The 20,081-nt window shown below is 35.0% G+C and overlaps 1 pseudogene; it reads left to right on the top strand.

Annotated features, from left to right (window-relative positions):
* The first annotated feature begins 2,262 nt into the window (after positions 1-2,262).
* The window catches only part of LOC108285565, a 92,679-nt pseudogene continuing 74,860 nt past the window's right edge, over positions 2,263-20,081 (top strand).

The following is a 20,081-nucleotide window of genomic DNA, read 5'->3' as shown; positions in this document are numbered from 1 at the left end:
GCTCCCATGCCATCCTGGGAGGGGATCTGGAGATGGAGTCTCCACTGATGAGAGAGAAGGGGACTTTTCACCTGGGAGTTCTTTCCACCCCATTCAAGTTTTTCGACCTATGAAAGGAGTCCCTTTAAACTTCTGCTGGAGTGATTGATCTTTGATTTCTGACATCTGATTTGTTCTTTGGCCCACGGTCCTCCCATAGCTTTTTGGGGGCTTTCTAGATACAGGGAGCTCACCTGGGCAGTCTGTCTTCCCAAACACATGAAAGTTAAACAAAGACCTCTAAGCTCCCAGATGGAGATGTGAAAGAAGGCAGGTGGGGCATGTCACTGGGAAGTTCTTGCCTTTGAAACCATGCCCACTTGGGAACCCAGGAAGAGAAGTTAACACAGTCCCTCAGATTTCATGATTCACAGCAACATATAGGAAATGCCACATGCCACAAGTAAACTGTAGAGATAGAATCACATTTTGGTGTTGAATTATTCTTATATTTTTCATTAAAAACATAAATTTTATTGTGTTAATATGCAAACAATATTGACCTGTTGTTATTTCATAGTCAAATGTCTGTTCATTATATTTATTAACATTTCACTGTTAATTGATTTAAGTAAAATTAATCAAAGTAAAAAGTCACTGGTATTAAGATTTTTCTTCCACCCAACTTCTCTTTGGAGGGTTTTCCCAAAAACAACAGATAATGCAATGGCAAAAACTATGTAGATACATTCCTGGATAATTAAAAGTTAAATGAATTACCAAATGCAGTCTCCCACAATTCATCTAACCGATGTGAAACACAATATGAAAATGTGCATATTGTTGCTATCTTGAAAAGTCTTAGTAAAGTTATGTTAAGTAAAGATGATGTTACCTTAGCAAGACTCCCCATACCGTGAACTGAATGTCAACCCTATTATCTCTCCCTTTCTTCATTTCTTGCCTCCCAACTTTCTATTTATTGTATTAAGCATCCATTACTATTTTCAGGCTAGTGATACAGATAGTTATTAAGTCAAACATATCACTTTTATGGCAGTTAATAATGTATTACCAAATTTCTACCTCAGAAAGTTTGTTAGCTGAAATTTCTAATATTATTATTCTAATGATTTGGATTATCATCATCTTTTCAATTTTATATTCCAAAGTTTTGAGAATTATTATAATGTGATAATTTGTCATTTCTTTATTTTCTCTTTCATTGTGATTATTTTATTGCAGGTACTACTCATTTTCTCATTGGCTTTGAGTTTTTCTTAATACTTGGTATTGACAATTTAGGTATTAAGCTTAGTGATATTTTAAAATTATTTTTGCAGATATTTCCCCTCTGATTTTATCTTTGCTCTTTAAATTTTTCTTAAAAGCCTTTTTATTGTTCTGGCAACTAGGCATTTTATTCTCCATTTTCTCTTTATTGCTCTCATGACTATAGAACTAAACCTGATTTTTTTCCTCTGCATAACAACATCCCTGTAATCATCTCCACCTGACAGTCTCCAAATCATATCTTAGATCAATTTCTATGATCTCAGAAAACAAACACTTTGAACACTGCAATGAATTGATTATAAAAATTGCCTCTTTCCTTTACTATTCCTGTTTCCATGCTTTTTATACTATAACTTGGCGGCTCCTTCATTCAAGGCGTATAATTTGTCTTCTCAGTCCTGGCATATAAGTGGTCTATGGCTCACTTTGACCAATAAAGTAAAAAGGAAGTGATAGTATGGCAATTCTAAACTTAGGCTTCTAAACTTAGAGGTCTTATACAATTGTGCTGTCTTGGTCCTTTGCCTTCACCTTGGGAGCATAATGATGTTTGTCTACTGGAGGACATAATCACATAAACATGAGTTAATCAGTCAGATTTTCAAGCCCAAATCTTCTGACAACATTCAAAGGGAGAAACCAGCTAAAATCAGAAGAACTACCTAGTTGAGCGTCAGGTGACCACAGACCACAGAGTGAGCACGTGTAAGTCTAGCTCAAATCAGCAAATTCTCCATCTGACCCAAAGACTCATGAACGACATGTTAATTTTGTATGACATGAAGATATTGTTTGTTGTTTTAAAGACTGTGATTGTTAGTGTGCCAATCAAATAATTGATTCAAGCAAATACCTTTTAAATATATGTAATGTTAAATATAATTTGTGTATGTGTTATATTGTACGAATGTATAATATTAATTATAAACCATTAAGAAGGACATGCATGGATAGACTCGTATCTGTGAGCAGTGCTCACCACCTTGGATGGCAAGGGACCTGATCGGACTGGCCCTGCTGCTTGGCTTCAAGGTCTCAGGAACAGCAGAGGATGAGGAGTGGGACCCAAGCCCCATTGCAGGACCAGCTCTAATTACTAATTATAAAAGCAGTAGTTCAGATTCATCAGATAGCGATGAAGACAGTAGTTCTTTGTACAACAAAGGAAATGAAGAATGTGAGGAAGATGACACTGGTCCAACTGAAAGAAAATGGAGGAAAAATCATGATGATGACAAGGATGAAGATGATGATGGGTTTTTTGGACCAGCCCTTCTCCTGGATTTTAAAAGCAGGATGATTCTCCTCCAAGGCCTATAATAGGTCCTATATTGCCGCGTGGTTTAATTAAATCTACACAGAAAAGTAACGAGCAGAGATGATCCAGGGCAACAGGAAACAGACAGCAGTGAAGATGAGGACATTGTTGGACAAATGCCCACAGAACGACCAGTAAACTATAATGTAAAGACAGAATTTGAAAAAAGATCCCAGAGAATGAAAGAAAAACTGACCAAGGAGATGATGATTCCTCTAAATCCATGCTAAGAGAGTCATGGATGACTGAACTTCCTCCAGAAATGAAAGACTTTGGTCTTGGGCCAAGGACTTTTAAGAGACGAACTGATGACAAACCTTGAGATCCATCAATCTGGACAGATACTCCAGCTGATAGGGAAAGGAAAGCTAAGGAAACACAAGAATTAAGGAAGTCATCCAGTAAGAAAGCTGAAGAACATTATCAGGAAGAGATAAGAGATTGGCTGAGCAGATATCTTCAAACAATGAATTAAAAAGATCAGAATCTCTTATGGACATACATCATAAAAAGTTAAAGAGTAAGGCTGATAAAGACAAAAATAAGCCTCAAGAGAGAAAAACATTTGACAGTGGTAAGGATCTCAAGGTTAATCGGTTTCATGAAGCTCAGAAAAAAGCCCTTATAAAAAAGTCTAGAGAACTAAAACACCAGATTTTCACATGGAGATTTTCACATGGCAAAGGCAATGTGTTTTTTAAGGGGATTTCCCTGTGCGATGAAGAAAAGTTGAAGAATACTCTTTGTCCAGCTTTATTTCTTTGTTTTTGGCTTCTTAAGTTTAGAAATTACTTTAATCTTAAAAACCACACAAATTTACCTTGTGCTGTGTGTCCATTTAAAGTCATGTGGAAACATAAAACTAATGTTTCTTATGTAGAACAGAACAGTCTATGTGCCTTTAGCTTCTGTGGAAGTATGGGCTGTTCTCCAAATAATTGGGGAAGTTGGGCTATTCTCCAAATAATTATTTTAAGAGGCTTTTATTCCTTCTGATTTTTGTGGTGTCTCCTAAGAACCCTCTAAGATCTGGTCAGGACTGACTGCTGAATCTCTACCACAGCCTAGACATCCTTGTCAAATATGCCTAACCTGCCCTAGAGTAAGTTTGTCAAGACCTTCCTGTAAATCCATGACTTTCAAATTGGTTGTTTTTTTTTTTTTCCCTTTAAACTGTAGCCAGTGAATACAAGTTTACTTGAAAATAAAAGGTATGGGGTTTTGCCTGTGTTTTAATCTGTTTGCTTGTTTTAGCACCTAGGGCTTTTTATTTGTTTAATTTTTTAAAGTGTTTTTGAGTCAGAAAGATCTATGGGTTATCTCATGTACTAAGGAAAAACTATTTTGGTTTTTCCAACTTTAATACTTAGGTTTTTTTTAGGGGAGGCAATCAGGACAAGATGTGCCATTAACTGTTAGCAGTGTGAAATCTGTAAGACTCAGTCTCTATGATCTCAACCAAAGCTTTCTGAGTCCTGGAACTTTGCTTTGGGATGATCTTACTTTACGCATTTATATTCTATACTTAACAGTTTGTAGCTAATTTACAGGAGTCAAATCTTTTATATCAATGATGAATAGCCTTTTTTAAAAAAATTAATAATTCTTGAATACAAAAATGGGAGTGGAAAATTTATAATCATAATCTCCCCTAATTGGAATACTGTAAGTTTCTAGTGCTTTAAGTACTTCCTCTTAAGGTGATAAATTTATAAGACGAGAAATACTTATTTATAGAATAGAGGTTTCTTTTTGTATTGTCAAAGTTTTTAATTGTAAGAAAGAAGTTTGCTACAGCTATCTTAAGCAGAAATAGCCTTTATTAGAACACAAGATAAGTTTTATCAGGCTTGTGAAATGAGCAGAAACCATGGAAACGTGGTGGAATGAAAGGGCACGGAGCAGAAACAACCGGCCAATATAACACCACCCTCACTTCAGGATATAATTAATGCTGCTTGCACCTCTTTCCTCTTGCTTCACTTAACTCTGGAGAAACATTGTCTGGCCCTAACTAGGTCACGTTTTTATCCTCTGGACAAAGCAGACAGCAAAGAATTATAGATCTTGGCCAGACTCAGTGGCTCAGGCCTGTAATCCTAGAACTTTGAGAGGCCGAGGCTGGCGGGAGTGGGTATTACCTAAGGTCGGAAGTTTGAGACTGGCCAGGCCAACATGATGAAATCTCGTCTCTACTAAAAATACAAAAAATAGCCAGGCATGGTGGTGGGATCCTGTAATCCCAGCTACTCAGGAGGCTGAGGCAGAAGACTTGCTTCAGCCTAGGAGACAGAGGTTGCAGTGAGCGAAGATTGTAGCCCATTGCATTCCAGCCTGGGTGACAGGGCAAGACTCTGTATCAAAACAAAAACAAAAACAATTACAGATCTTGATCTTGGTTTCTGTGATAGGAAGCATGAAACACACACTTGAGACAACACACACTAATAACAGCATATTAGAGAAAAAATGAAAAGTTTATATATTTTTAGAAAATATTAGAAAATGTCTAGACATTAGTTTCTTTTGGATAATTTTATTTTACTATGTTTACATATAAAGTTTTCGAAAATTTCTTGGCTATTTATCATTCTTCCCAAATCCCTTGGGGGCAGACCATGGAGATGATTGCTCTTTATTCTGGATAAATATGCACGGTACATTCTAGATACCACATCTCAAAAAAAGAATATGGCGAATATTTGTAGTAATCACTATAACACAACCTATCCTCATGTTTTTTCACTTTCAAACCTGCAAATGAGAGTCACTTCTCCATAATTTCAACAATCCCTTCTTCATTTCAGCTCATTTCCAGACCAGATTCCCGATTTAAAATACATTGTGCTATAGAAAATGAATGAATGAATGAATAAGACTCAAAGGAATAATATACTAGCTTGTCTTAATAGTCTCTTTAGAGATAGAGAATTTCGAGTATTTTTTCTTGACTACATTTTCAAAGGTTCTATAAATTCTTTCAGTTGAGGGCCTTCAACTACTTTACTTCTCAGTTGTTTCTCAGTCATCCACCCAGATAAATGTTTATTGCATAACCTGACCCAGCCTCAATTTTATTTCATTAATGTAAAAATCACATTACAAACATACAAATAAATAAAATTGAATTAATGAAAGTTTTAATTCAAATTATTCCTTTATGTATCCAATATCCCTCCACTTTGTAAGGCAAAATCTTTAATTTAGAAAGTAACAATGATGAGTAGATTTTAAACAAGCTATTACATTAGCAAGATTGTGTTCTCAGTACCATAATTTATCTTTCCTATGACCTAGGTCAGAATATATAAAAAACAGTACGTTTTTAAGGGTTCTGTAATCTGTTTTTCAAGCCAATCTTTTGAGCACAAAGTGTAGTACTGATGATATAGTGTGAATGTTTGTTTCTCTAAATCTCATGTTGAAATGTAATGTCCAAAGTTGGTGGGAGAACACTGAATCATGGGGGCGGCTTTCTTATGAATGGTTTAGCACCACCCCTTTGTCACTATTCTTATGATAATAAGTGTGTTCCCATGAGATCTGATGGTTTAAAAGTGTGTGGAACCTCCCTCCATTCATTGTCTCTCTTGGCTCCTGCTCTGGCCATGTGAAGCACTGGATCTCCCTTTGCCTTCTGCCATGACTTTAAATTTCCTGAGGCCTCCCCAGAAGCCAAACAGATGCCAGCATCATACTTCCTATATAGCCTATGGAACTGTGAGCCAAATAAATCTCCGTATAAACAACCCAGTCTCAGGTATTTATTGCAATGTGATAATGGATTAATATAATCAAGTAAAATTTGAGAGAGAAATGCAGTAACATTGCAAAAAACAATGACAGAAAATCAGAAGCCTGAATTCTAAATATGTATATATTTGTGAGAGAGAAAAAAGATAAGGACTGAATAACTGAGTCTTCAAGACCTCAATGGAAGTTATAAAACAATGTATGAATAGTAATAATACCCAAAATAGTATATATACAATTTTAAAATTTCAAAATTGAGTAAATATGAAACTATATACTTAATAACCATTGTCATTATTTTCATACAGTGTTTTCTATAAAAACACTGTTTTATGTGTTATTATAAGTGCCAACCATTAGGTGGTTAACAAATAAGCATCCTAAAATAGGTTAAGATGTATTATCATATAATTTTCCAAAGGGTCTAAGTTTAAAATTGCATTTTATTGATTGACCTTATTGTTAAACCTATTAGGTAGGGTATTTTGCATGTATAATTGATCTAGAGATTATATTAATTATTCTTAACTTTTCACAATCTACTTAGAATTAATATTGGATGGATGCGAGACATGGAATCAAAAGAGATCATTTCAAAGCTTTAAGAGTTGACGGCCCTGTTGGATTTCAGACTTGCACGGGGCCTTTGCCTCCTTCATTTTAGCCAGTTACTTCCATTCAGAATGGATGTATTTATCCAATTCCTGTACTCCCATTGTATCTAAGACGTTAACTAACTTGCTTTGATTTTACAGGCTTATCAGTGGAAGGCATTTGCTTTGTCTCAGATGAGACTTTGAGCTTGGACTTTTTTAGTCCAGCTCATGCTGAAATGAGTTAAGACTTTGGGGGACTATTGATTTTGAAATGTGAGGACTTAAGATTTGGGAGAAGCCAGGGTGGAAAGATATGGTTTAGCTGTGTACCCACCCAAATCTTATCTTGAATTGTAGCTCCCATAATCCCCATGTTTCAAGTGAGGGACCCAGGAGGAGGTAATTGAATGATGGGGGAAGATATTTCCCATGCTATTCTTATGATAGTGAATATGTCTCATGAGAAGTGATAGTTTTATAAAAGGGCAGTTCCCCTGGACATGCTTTCTTACCCACCACCATTTAAGACATGCCTTTTCTCCTTCTTCAACTTCCGCCATGACTGTGGGGCCTCCCCAACTGTGTGAAAGTGCAGCCCATTAAAGCTGTTTGTCTTTGTAATGTACTTAGTCTTGGGTATTTCTTGATAGCAGTATGAAAATAGTCTAATACATAAGGCAAACATATTAATGATAATGACAAATGTACTTTTTTTTTCTTTTTGAGACAGTCTCGCTCTATCACCCAGGCTGGAGTGCAGTGGTGCTATCTCAGCTCACCACAATACTGCCTCCTGGGTTCAAGTGATTCTCTTGCCTCAGCCTCCACAGTAGCTGAAACTACAGGTTCACGCCACCACTTCTGGCTAATTTTTATATTTTTAGTATGGACAGGGTTCCACCATGTTGGCCAGACTGATCTCGAACTCCCAACCTCGGGTGATCCACCCACCTCGGCCTCTCAAAGTGCTGGGATTACAGGCATGAGCCATCTCATCTGGCCCAGACAAATATATTTTTTATGGTAAAACAATCTGTGGGCAGGGAAATGAGAAATAAACTCTTCTGGTATGATTCTCCTAAAAAAAATCTGCATTATTTAAGTTGTAGCACACATTTTGTGGGTAGCTTGTAACCTTTGTTATAGTGAAATATGTATCTTCTAGATGTTTAATAAGAAGATAATTCTTACTGCTGCTTGTCATTATAACTTATGAAAAATTAGAATTTCAATGATTATTCAAATAATTTTAAATGTCTATTTTATAATTTTATATTTATAAATATATAATTTTATTTATATTTTAATTGATTTATTTTTAAAATATAAACTGGTAAGCTGACATATCAATACTGAAATAAATTTTCAAAATAGTAATAGAATGCATTAGCATCATTAATAATTAGTTAATATAATTTGTTTTTTATGTCAAAAAACATGTTTGCAATTTATATGAATTTGTTAGCAAAATTATGTATTCTATTCACTATTATATTAATATAACTATTAATTATAGGTCTTACAAATTCACATACATGTGACAATGTATCCTAAAAATCTCATGTAGTCCATTACTTATCAAAAAACATTTTAAATTATTTTACATATTTTCTGTTTAAAAATTTTACAAGGAGAGAACAGATAAATTCCTACTGTATTATATAAATAGAGGTTCTATAAGGAAGTTTCAAGGGATGAATAACTTTTTATCAGCATAACTTAAAATGGAGATCACAGTATTTTACAGAGATGTAAGAAGAAATCCTTCACAGAACTCTATCACTATGATGTCCAGGAAGAGGACATGCTGGGAAATTAAAAGGAGAATTAAGTATCTTTTCAAAAACAAATTACAATGTAGACAAGGAGTAAAAAATACACACATGAGGTAGTTAAGTAGAAATATAAGGTAAATATGCTAAAGCTATTTTATGCAGATGATTTTAAGTACAAATGAAAGTCTTGAGAAAAGACTCAATGAAGCATGTGGGTCTTGAGATAAGCCAAGCTCTGTTGAGACGGCCAATGTAAAGAGAAAAGCCAGGCTATTCTAGAGCAATGTGAAGAAATGAATCAATTCTATAGAGCAAATGCATGTAGTTTTCTGTGGTCCCAGAGCAAAAAGAAAGAGATTTAAATGTACAATAGAGGTTTTGAGAGTCTCTGACAACTCTAAGTACATCATGTATAGACTTCCTATGTATGTAGTTTTGTTAGAGAGTCCTGATTCTACATGAGGAAACCTAATCCCAGGCATCAGTGTAATTAGAAGGTGAAGTCTTTGAAAGGTGATCAGAAGTAAGGTTTTTCAGTAAAGCCGTCATGAAGGGGATTACTGGCCCTATGAAAGTGTCACCAGGGATCTGCTTTGCCTCTTTCACCATGTGAGAACTCAGCAAGAAGGGGCTATCTATATGAAACTGAGTCCTTGCCTGACACTGAATCTGCCAGTATTTTGATCTTGAACTTCTCATTGTCTAGAACTGTAAGAAATGAATTTGTTGTTTATAATCTACCCAATTAATGGTATTTTGATTTATTAACCTGGATGTATTGAAGTAGGGTTCGATAAAATTATTATGAATCTAACCGAAGATAGAGGCATATTTTCCACATTTGCTATAGAAATAGTATACTTGTGTTAATTATAGAAATTATTTATTTTAATGCATTCAGAGAATAAGCCTAATTGTTAAAATTCAAATCACAATAAGTAATAACCTTTTACTTAAACAAGATAATAAGACAAGGAATCTCAGTGTTTAGTTTGTTTTGTAATGTTGCATAACTGGAATGTAAATTCAGGTATGAATGACTTTGATCTCTCCATTATTCACAAAGTGGAAGAATAGTCTAGCTCTGTTATTTTAACATTATTGTCCCTGAGGTGATATTATAAAGTCATTTTAAATGAGTCTTTAAAACAAAAACTAAAAAGAAAATCTTTTTAAATTTTAAAAGAAACTTTAAAAATAATTTAAAAAAATTCTTTGAAAGTCAATATTTATCTTTCAGAAAAATATAAAGGAAAAAAAAGCCTGTTGTATTAGTTTGTTTACATACTGCTAATAAAGAGATGCCCGAGACTGGGTAATTTATAAAGGGAAGAGGTTTAGTTGACTCATAGTTCCACATAGCTGGGTAGGCCTCACAATCAAGATGGAAGAGAAATGAGAAACAAACTCCTACGTGGCAGCAGGCAAGAAAGCTTATGTAGGGGAACTCCCGTTTATAAAAGCATCAGACCTGGTGAGACTTACTCACTACCAGGAGAGAACAGTATGGGGCAAACCACTCCCATGATTCAGTTATATTCATCTGGGCCTGCCCTTGAAATATGGGGATTATGACAATTCGAGGTGAGATTTGGGAGGAGACATAGCCAAATCATATTATTCTACCCCTGGCCCTTCCCAAATGTCATGTCTTCACATTTCAAAACCAATCATGCCTTCCCAACAGTTCCCCAAAGTCTTAACTGATTTCAGCATAAAATTAAAAGTCCACAGTCCAAAGTCTCATTTGCGATAAGGCAAGTCCTTTCTGACTATGAGTGTGTAAAATCAAAATCAAGTTGGTTACTTCCTGGATACAATGGTGGTCCAGGCACTGGGTAATAAACCCATACAAAATGGGAGAAATTAGCCAAAATGAAGTGTCTACAGGCTCTATGCAAATTTGAAATTTAGCAGGCAGTGAGACCTTACAGCTCCAAAATGATCTTCTTTGACTCCATGTCTCACATCCAGGTCATGCTGATGCAAGAGTTGAGTTCCCACTGTCTTGGGCAACTTTGCCTTTGTGATTGTGTAGGGTATAGCCCCCTTCTGATTGCTTTCACTGGCTGGCCTTGAGGGTCTGCAGATTTTCCAGGTGTACTGTGAAAGCTATTAAATCTACCATTTTGTGGTCTGGAAGATGGTGGCCCTCTTCTTACAGCTCCACTAGGTAATGCCCTAGTGGAGACTCTGTGTGGGGACTCTTACCCCATATTTCCCTTCCACATTGCCCTAGCAGAGGTATTCCATGAAGGCACCACCCTTGCAGCAAAATTTTGCCTGGACATCCAGGTGTTTCCATACTTCCTTGGAAATCTAGGTGGAGGTTCTGAAACTTCAGTTCTTGACATTTGTGCACACACAGGCTCAACACCACATGAAAGCTGCTAAAACTTAGGGCTTGCACCCTCTGAAGCAAGTGTCTGAGCTTTTGGTTAACCCCTTTTAGCCATAGCTCAAATGCAGGGCACCAAATCCTAAGGCTTTATGAAGCAGCAAGGCCCTGGGCCTGACTCCTAAAGCTATTTTTCCCTCCTAGGTCTCCAGGCCTTTGATGGGAGGAGCTACCATAAAGACACCTGACATGCTCTGGAGACATTTTCTTCATTGTCTTGGTAATTAACATTTGTGTCCCCATTACTTATGCAAATTTCTGTAGCAGGCTTTAATTTCTCCTCTGAAAACTGACTTTTCTTTTCTGTCATATCATCAGACTGCAACCTTTCCAAATTTTTATGTTCTACTCCCCTTTTAAACATAAGTTCCAATTTCAAATCATATATTTGTGAATACATAAAACTGAAGGCTTTTAACAGCACCCAAGTCACATCTTGAACACTTTGCAGCTTAGACATTTCTTCTACCAGTTGCCATAAATCATCTCTAAAGTTCACAGTCCACAAATCTCTAGTGTTTATTAGTTGAATTATTTTAGTTCTCTAAATTTTCTACCATACTACAAAAATTTTATATTTTACAGATTTACATTTCTAACCTAGAATGGAAACTTACAACTTCTTCTGAAAATTACCTTTATACTTTGCTTTGTGGATAAAAATTAAAATAATTTTGTTACATCTAAATATATAAATAGTTCAAGAATTTATATTTTGCAATTTTTGTTGTCCTCAATGAAGAACTTGGTGTACACAAATACATCGATTAAAAAAATAATTTTCTCTGTTGTATGGGAATGTAAATTTTTGGGAAATAATGTTCAGTTCTGTTACTATGGTAATCTGATGACTGAAATTCAGTGATCATTTAGGCAACTTACTTATAACAAATAAATGACTCCTAATGGAAAAATGTCTTCTAGTCTATGAAGAACTATGAATAAACTCTAAATACCCAGTGAGGATACTATAGCATTGGATACCTCTGAAGACATAACTGTTATAGGGGGAAGGCTAAATGGGTGTTGTACAAAGAAATGTTAAAGGTGCTATTTACTGCTATGGGAAACAGATTTTAATCCAGAGGATTTTATGTGAGGGCAGTTCCCACACCTGCCCAATAGGCATCTCCTCTATTCACACCTGGCCTGTTCCCTGAGGAGAGACTAGCTTTCAACTGTCCAAGAGACTACTTTAGGAGATGCTGCCACCAGGGTTCTTGCTGAAAGAAATACCTGACAATACTCTACTGTGAAGCAGTTGTTCCTGCCTGACCAACTTCTAGGTAACTGATGCCATGTGTTGGCCTATGGTAGTCTGTGATTCAGAATATTATTTGAATCCTAGGCAATTTCCTGTTGCATATTATGGTATAACTGAACATTCAAATAATATTTAAATCATTTTTTGTCACTTAAGCCCCCTACTCTTTCTACAACATCTACCTTTAAAAAAAAATAATCACCACTCCCCAATAAGCAAATACTTCTGCAGATTCTGACCTCCAAATCTCTTACATGTTAACAACTTTTAAAATAGCAAAAGTCTATTGTTTATATTTTTCTCTAAAGTGTATATGACACAAGAAAAAAAAAATCTACCTTATAATGAAAGCTGCTTTTGTGGATCTTGCTCATGATAATTATTTTTCATTTAAAAATTGACATTTAACAGTAATGTTTCAAATGATTTTTTTTTCCTGACAGCTTATCAGAATATTTTTAGTTGTTATTTCTTCTCATTTATTCAATTTAATCCTCAGAAAATATGTTATAAAGCACTTCTGGGAATTACATATTATACTTGATGTCCCAAGTAGCCTTACAGGGCGTTCTAAAGGTTAATGGATTTTTGTGTGTTGACTGATTTTTTTTTTTTTTTTTTAAGAATCAAAGGGAAACCATTTCAAGTGTCATGTTCCTTTCTCTTTTTCTCTAAAATCTATATTTATAATACATTCAATTGAATATTCATATTTTATTGCTGAGATAGTTTGTATAAGTTTCTCAAATCTTTAACTGTTAAGTTAGCTAAGTCATATGTTAATCTTGATAAGATTAAATCAAATGTTTATATTTTACTTAAAATTTATGGTTATGTAAATAAATTCCAAGTCTATTTTTGTCATAGCATTAATAACTATGGTTTAAGTCAAACCACTAGAAAGGATATGTGCATAAAAGGCACATATTTTTGCATCATATTATGATGTTATAGATTTTAAGAGCATCTCAAAAATAATAAAAATTATTTTCAAATAATCTAAGTTCTTCAATGGATTTAAGGACTAGATTATATTCAGATTCATAGGAAAATGTCTGAATTTGATCCTTAAAATGCACAAACCAATGTGGCTGGATTACCAATTTGATATGTTTATTACTTAAATATGATTGCATTATTCTACTCTGGTTGTCGTAACAAAAATGTCACAAACTGGGTTATAAAAATAGAATTTGTTTCATAGTTCTAGAGGCTTGAAGTCCAAGTTCAAGGTTTTGTCAGGGTTCGTTTTGGTGAAGCCTCTCTTATGGGATTACAGATGGTGGCTTCTTGCTGTGCCCTTACATGGTGTTTTCACTGGTGTCTCCTCTTCTTTTAACGACATCAGTCCTATTGAATAAGGGCTTCACCATTTTTAGTGTCATACTACTGTGTATCTGGGCTTAATTTGCAAAATCTTTAAATAAATTCCAATAACATGGATATGTGGCTTTAAAACTTTACTATGAATAATTTTTTTAAATGATGATAAAATTACCCACAAACATCAGGGAGGTGACACTTCTCTTGCTCGTAGCTCTAGGAAATTGTAAGGCATATGAGGTTAAAAAATAATTTAACCATAATTCCCTCATTAATGGCCCTGTCTCAAAACAGTCACACTGGGGTTAGAACCTCAACATGTAAATTTGGGTGGTGAGGCACAATTTAGTCTATCCAGTCAGACTGGGTAGATCCCCATCAGGGACTTTTCAGTCCTTACAATGATAGTTCAGTTAAAGATCCAAGAAAACTTGAGTGAATCTCAAACAATTCCAAAGAGATTCAGAAAAGTCAAAGCTAGTATTACATTCCTCCTAAATTCAATGAAAATATGTAGGGTAACTAAATTTTAATGGCTACACAGTTTTCTTATAACCTTCAGTGCATAGATAAATATCAACAAATATCCTTTACATTCAAGATTACCTTAGATTATACTGGATATTTCCTTAATTAGGCTATTCTTGAATTTTTCTTTTTCCTTATATCACCCACTTGCTGAAATAAATTTCAGCAAGTCAACTTAACTTCTTATCACATTAATTTCTAAAATTCCAAAGAAATGTACTATATTCTTGAAAGGTCTAGTTATAGTAGGCAGCCTACAGGTATTTACTGATATTTAATATTCTAATTGACACTGATACTTTTCCACTACATATGTGTCACTGATGGTACAAGAGGTGTACACAGAACAGCAAGGTAGGGGTAAAAGTACAGTAGGCGCTAAAACCATCACTTAATCTTTTGGTTCAGTATAAAGTGCCATATTACTGTATGTCTGGGTTTGATTTATAAAACATTAAATCAACTACATCAAATATACATGTGACTTTAAAACACTCCTATGGAGAAATAATAAAAGAATGATGAAATCACCAGCAAACATCAGGGAAAGGACACATCTTGTGCTCTTAATTCTAGGAAATTATAAGGCACATGAGGTTATAAAAAGAAAATAAGCACTGCCCTCAAAAATAACACAACAATTATGACATAATAATATACTGTGTGTATTTATATTGCTTTTATTTTATATTTTCAACTTTTATTTTAGATTCACAGGGTACATGGGTAGGCTTGCTACGTGGGTCTATTGTAGATACTAAAATTTGGGATACAAATGATCTATCACCTAGGTAGTGAACATAGTACACAGTAAGGACTTTTTTGGCTCTTGCCCTCCTTTCCATCTCCCACCTCCAGCAGTCACCACTGTCTATTTTTGCCATGTTTGTGTCCATGTATACTCATTGTATACTCACTGCTGAGCTCCCGCTTATAAGTGAGAACCTGCATGTTCAGTTTTCTGTTCCTGAGTAAATTCAATTAGGATAATGGATTTCAGCTGCATCCATGTAGCTGCAAAGGACATACTTTCATCCTTTTTCATGGCTGCACAGTATTCCATAATGTATATAGACCTAATTTTCTTTACTCAATCCAGCACTGATGGGCACCTAAGTTGATTCCATGTCTTTGCTATTGTGAATAGTAGAAAATGAATATAGGAGTGCACGTCTTCTTCGTAGAACAATTTATTTTCCTTGAGCTATATATCCAGTAGGAGGATTGCTAGGTTGAATGGTAGTTCTGTTTTAGGTTGTTTGAGAAAGTTCCAAACTACTCTCCACAGTGGCTGAACTAATTTACATTCCTACCAGCGGTGTATAAAGCTTTCCTTTTCTCGGCAGCCTTGCCAGTAACTGTTGTTTTTCTACTTTTTGGTAATAGTCAGACTGACTGTGAGATGGTATCTAATTGTGGTTTTGATTTTCATTTCTCTGATGATTAGTGATGTTGAACACATTTAAATATGTTTGCTGGCCACTTATTTGTCTTCTCTTATCTGTTCAGGTATTTTGCCCACTTTTTAATGGAGCACTCTCACAACTCCTATTCAACATAGTACTGGAAATCCTAGCCAGAGCAATCAGGCAATAGAAAGAAATAAAAGGCATCCAAATAGGAAAATAAAAAGCCAAAAGTCCTCCCTTCTCTAATAATAAAATTCTATACCTACAAAGCGCTGAAAACTCCACCAAAAGTCTCCTAGAACTGATAGATGACTTTAGTAAAGTCTCAGGACACAAAATCAATGTACCAAAATTAGCAGCATTACTATACAACATTCAAGTTGAGAGTTAAATCAAGAACACAATACCATTACCATAAACACAAAAACACGAAATGCCTAGGAATACATCTAACCAAGGAGATAAAAGATCTCTACAAAGAGAACTACCAAATGCTGCTGAAATAAATAATAGATGACACAAACAAATGGAAAAACATTCCATTTTTATGGATTGGAAGAATCAATATTGTTAAAGTGGCCATAATGCCCAAAGGAAACTACAGATTCAATGATATTACAATCAAAATACAGACATAATTTTTCACATAATTAAACAAAAAACAATTCTAAAATGCATATGAATCCATAAAGAGCCAAAGCAATCCTCAGCAAAGAGAACAAAACTAGAGGTATCTTATTACCTGACTATACTATAAGGCAACAGTAATTAAAACGGCATGGTACTGGCACAAAAATAGACACATAGACAAATGGACCAGTATACCATATGTCAAATTTTGAATTTTGATCTTTTCTTAGGCTAACGTTATGATTTACCTTATGATAATCTCTTACTATCCTGGGAGTGGTAGAGAGCCTCAGTTCCGGGTCAGCCATGTTATCACATTGGTAAACATTCAATACTTTACAATGTACTATGTTGCTAGATGATTTCTACCCAACTGTAAACTAATATATGTGTACTGGGCACATTTAAACTAGGCTACACAGCTGGTGTGGTGGCTCATATCTGTAATCTTAGCACTTTAGGAGGCCAAGGTATGCAGATCACTTGAGGCCAAAATGCAAACATAAATTTTTATGTTATTAGACAAAAACAATTCTAAAATTCATATGAATCAATAAAGAGCCTAAGCAATTCAAAGCAAAGAGAACAAAACTAGAGGTATCTTATTACCTGACTTTATAATTGTTTCAGCCATCACGGCCAGCACGGCAAAACCCCATCTCTACTAATAGTACAAAAATTACCTGGGTGTGGTTGCACTGGCCTGTAATTTCAGCTATGGCAGAGGCTGAGGCACAAAAATTGCTTGAACCTGGCAGGTAGACTTTACAGTAAGCCGAGTTCGTGCCACTGTACTGCAGCCTGGGTGGCACAGCATTATTCTGTCTCAATCAATCAATAAAGTAAGCTGTGCTAGGCCATGGTGTTCAGCAGATTAGATGTATTAAATGTATTTTTGACTTAGGATGTTTTCAATTTATGAGTTTAAGAATAATTTAAAAATTATGATATATGATATATAACTATATACGTTCATTTTACATTTTTCTTACATTGTTGTAGATGCTTAAGAATATGCATGTTGATCAACCTAGTAGTCATGTATATCATTCAAAAATAAGTATTTTCTGGAGTGTATGTTGAAGTCATTTTTAATCATCTAATTGGATGGTTAAACAACCAGTTTTGGTGACCCTGTGCCTGAATAACCGAGGAGGCTTCACACTATTGAATCTGCCTCTCTCCTCTTGCTTCTATTATTCACACAGTAGTGGAGAGGTCTTTTTAAAACTGACACCAGAACAAGTAACTCCCTGTTACAATATTCCACTGACCATCCATTCCCTCTACTTAAGGTTCTTTGAGTATCTAAAAGTTCTGGCCTCTATCATTTTTCTTGACTTCTTTTCGCTCCTGCAGTTCAGTGATAAAAGTTTTCCTATGCCTAAATCTTTCATACATTTCACACATTTGTAGTTTTGTTTATACACATTTTTACTCAATAAATATTTTAGAGTTCTTTATCCATCATTTTAGCATCTATTTCACCTTTACAGTATTCATACAACTTACTAATCTTCACTGATTTGCAGTTTGTTTCTTATTTGCAAAAAGGATAAAGCAGTTTGGCATATTCTCTTCTGACTTTGTGCATGTTTTATTCTGTGATGTAATCGTAATGGAAAATAGAAAAACCTGGAGGCTAAAATCATTTTATATTCATAAAAAATTATGCATATATTTGCATTTAAAAATGCACCAAATACACTTCCCTACATCCTGTTATAGAAATAGTCCTTATGGTTTTGTGAACAAAAACTTGTCTATAATTTTTTTTTGTTTTAACACCAATATTGCAAGAGTTGTTTGGAAGTTAAAAAAAGATATGCATTATTTGTACTTCTTACAGTATAATGTCAAATTGAAGTGGAATTACCATTGAGTTTATTACCGTTGTTTAAATAATGTTGAAACAAGTTATCTGTGAGATTGCATTGTAGGACAATTGACTTAGCCTTCTACTCTTCTCAAGTTAGAAATAGATGCTCCTTTTACTTTTAAATTTGTTCTCAATTTCTATCCCAATCTATATGGCAACTCTATCAATTTTCTTTTTCCTCCTGATTCTGAGAGTGTTTTATATTCATAAATATTTGGAAAATGAATGCCTTTCTGTCAGGTAGAATTGTCAAGCCATCCATTGTTTTACACAGGATAAATGCAAGAGGAAATGATTTGTGAGGTGTGTTTCATTATTTCTGTTATTTTATTCATAAATATTCCAGACATCCAAATATTCAGTCTCTTTTGGTGATCTAGCTTATGTGTTTGAATTTGAGGTGCTGAGTACTGGAGGATAAAATTGTCTCCATGAGAGACACAGAAACCATTACTGCAGAAGATCAAGCATAGTTTGGTAGGAGTTGTATATTTTATCAACGTATGTTTTATCCCAGTATTATCCACAATTATTTTGTCACTTTGTCATTTTATCTAAGGATCCCTTGTTGGATAGATATGAAATAATATATCCCTTGTTGGATATCTTTCCAAGGAGAAAGCATGGATAATGCCCACAGATAGAGTCAGGTCCAGCCTGAAACTAGTTTGCCATTCTTGGAGTATAGAACAGTAGTGAATAATAATGACCTGGAATCAGACAGTCTTGGCTGTGACTAGTTATGTGGGGAAGTTTACACATCCCTTTGTGAACTTGAATTTCCTGATCTATTATATAGTGGATATAATTATATTTCTATTTCAAGGGGTACCTGTAAGACTAAATGAGGTAATAACATATAACTCAGTAGAATGCACGTAGGTAGCACTCAGTACATTTTAGAAATCATTACTAGTGTCTTCTCAGGAAAGGTCAAGTGCAAAGAACATTTCACCATTTACAAGTTTTTTTTTTGTAGGGAGAGGAAAACCATAGATATGATACTTCTTCAACAAGATTGAGAGTACCGAAAGAAGAAAAACAGGGAAGGAAAAAATTGGAAATATTTTGGTGGTGAGGAAGTAGAAAACAGTGAATACTTAGGAATTATTGGAAAAGAAGACTTTAGGATTTTCTGGAAATGATATTTTAAAATGGCTTTAATGATAAAGGCTTCTCCAGCTTGCAAAGAGTAGTGACTGCCTGTAGGCAGAGCCCACACTGAGTTTAGTTTGGCATGAGGTGCCAAACTAAAATGGAAAATAAAAAATCAAAATAAAATATGTACAAAATAGATCCTAAACTGGTGAAGACACTCTCCAATGATGTAATGGCACTTTTGCAAATTTGCATTTTTGATGCCACTCTTTTTTTTCTTTGCCATGTACTATTCATATTTGCTGAACTGAGAATATGACATTATACACTGTATTTTATTTCTTTTTTTTTTAATTGTACTTTAGGTTCTGGGGTACATGTGCATGTCATGCAGGATTGTTGCATGGGTACACACATGGCAATGTGGTTTGTTGCCTCCATCACCCCATCACCTACATCTGGCATTTCTCCCCGTTATCCCTCCCCAACCTCCCCATCCCCCAGCTGTGCCTCTCCGGCCCCACAACAGACCCCAGTGTGTGATGCTCCCCTCCCTGTGTCCATGTGTTCTCATTATTCAACACTCACCTATGAATGAGAACATGTGGAGTTTGATTTTCTGTTCTTGTGTCAGTTTGCTGAGAATTGTGGTTTCCAGATTTACCCATGTCCCTAAAAAGGACATGAACTCATCCTTCTTTATGGCTGCATAGTAATCCATGGTGTATATGTGACATATTTTCCTTGTCCAGTCTATCATCGATGGGCATTTGGGTTGGTTCCAGGTCTTTGCTATTGTAAACAGTGCCGCAATGAACATACATGTGCATGTGTC

This window comes from Cebus imitator, unplaced genomic scaffold, assembly GCF_001604975.1.
Source record: "Cebus imitator isolate Cc_AM_T3 unplaced genomic scaffold, Cebus_imitator-1.0 Scaffold301, whole genome shotgun sequence".
Taxonomy (NCBI): Eukaryota; Metazoa; Chordata; class Mammalia; order Primates; family Cebidae; genus Cebus; species Cebus imitator.
Note: the sequence above shows the minus strand (reverse complement) of the source record. Positions and strands in the feature narration are given on the sequence as shown.